Source organism: Octopus bimaculoides, chromosome 20 (genome assembly GCF_046866305.1).
Source record: "Octopus bimaculoides isolate indiv1 chromosome 20, ASM4686630v1, whole genome shotgun sequence".
Classification (NCBI taxonomy): domain Eukaryota; kingdom Metazoa; phylum Mollusca; class Cephalopoda; order Octopoda; family Octopodidae; genus Octopus; species Octopus bimaculoides.
This window is the reverse complement of record NC_142947.1, coordinates 15,440,100-15,441,598: the sequence shown is the minus strand read 5'-3', so window position 1 is coordinate 15,441,598 and position 1,499 is coordinate 15,440,100. Positions and strand designations below refer to the sequence as shown.

The following is a 1,499-nucleotide window of genomic DNA, read 5'->3' as shown; positions in this document are numbered from 1 at the left end:
CATATTTTCCTTGATGAAGTTTCGTGTGTGTGTGCGTATATATGCACAAATACATGCATATCCATATATAATTTACACGCACACATACACCCATGCATACATATAAACATACATATAACAGTCAGACACATACACATACGCGCATGCATATATTTGTTTGTGCGTGTATATGCACACAAATCTTAAATGCACACACACACGCGGTATTTTTCTTCGTGGTTCAACATTAATCAGAATAGAAAGACGAACGCATATGCGAAGGAAGAACTACTAACAAATAATAACTTACATTTTTTTTACCCTAAAACTGACCATATACTACTATGTTTTATATATATATACAAAACAAAGTCAGAAAAATATGATAAGATTTGGGACAAATCAGTTTTTTTCGAAAAACAGATTTCATGTGTAAAAAGAAAAAACCACTAGAAGCTAAGAACACGAACGAGAGAGACTCGCGAGTTGAACTACTGTTGTGAACTAAGAAAGGGTATTTCCCTGTGTCGTCACAAACGGCAGCCAATCAGCGAAGGAGAAAGCTAATTCGATGACTTCCTGTGACAGAAACAGCTGCTCGGAGCACCTGCTGAGTGTGGATTGTTAAGCTTATTCGGTCTCGGCATTTCTGAGACTTCGATACGCCCGGCTACCGACTGAGGTTACTTGTTATAGCAGTTATGACCAGTTTATATAAAACACGCAGTTTGACTACAAGCTATTTGTTGATGAGTCTACTACCCATGCGACTGTATCGTTTTACCGGCTCTTAATTTCCTGACCTTCTGATTGTATTATTTAACACGTTTATTTAAAAAAAAAAAAAAATACACACACACACTTCGTTATTGAGGAAAAACTAGAAGACACTTGTAACATTCAACCCTGCTAAGCTTTGGGGTCTCAGTTAATTCTATTGGAACCGTATTACTTTCTGTAAAAACAAAACAAAAACAAAAAAAGAAAAATATTTATTTCGTTCGACTTCACATTCACACACGCCTTCAAACACTACTAAGAAATATAGTCAAAATTTTTTCCTTTGAGATTCCTGGAACTCTTGCGGAATATGATTTTAATTATCATTAATTTTTTTTTTTCCCCAAATATAACTTCCCATCGACCTTTTTGAATATTATTCTCTACAATTATTATTATTATTTTTATTATTTATTTTTTCCATTGTTGACTTTTGGAAACTAAACGTGCCTTTCTTCACATTTTGCAAAGAACTTTTGTAAAAAATTAAACGTTCGTTTATATTTTATGGAAGAATTTCAAGAATATTTGTCCATAAGAACGAATGAAGGATATTCCGTTGGAAAAAGCTTATTCTTTCATAACTACAAATCCAATTATTGGCACATGGGACTTCGATTCCATCACTTTCCACATCTTTTCCAGTCGTTAAAAGAGAAGAATCCGCTACATTTTTGCTTTTCTCAATTCCAAAGTGTAAATGTTCCAAACAGATGAATCTTGAAATTGTTCTGACTTGC

At 33.8% G+C, this 1,499-nt stretch overlaps 1 protein-coding gene across 1 annotated transcript in view; it reads left to right on the top strand.

Moving 5' to 3' along the window:
* The window catches only part of LOC149131600 (NUAK family SNF1-like kinase 2), a 38,993-nt gene continuing 37,494 nt past the window's right edge, over positions 1-1,499 (top strand). The window contains exon 1 of the mRNA XM_089338058.1: positions 1-1,499. This exon is cut by the window's right edge and continues 546 nt beyond it. The gene's annotated coding sequence lies outside the window, so the exon portion shown is untranslated.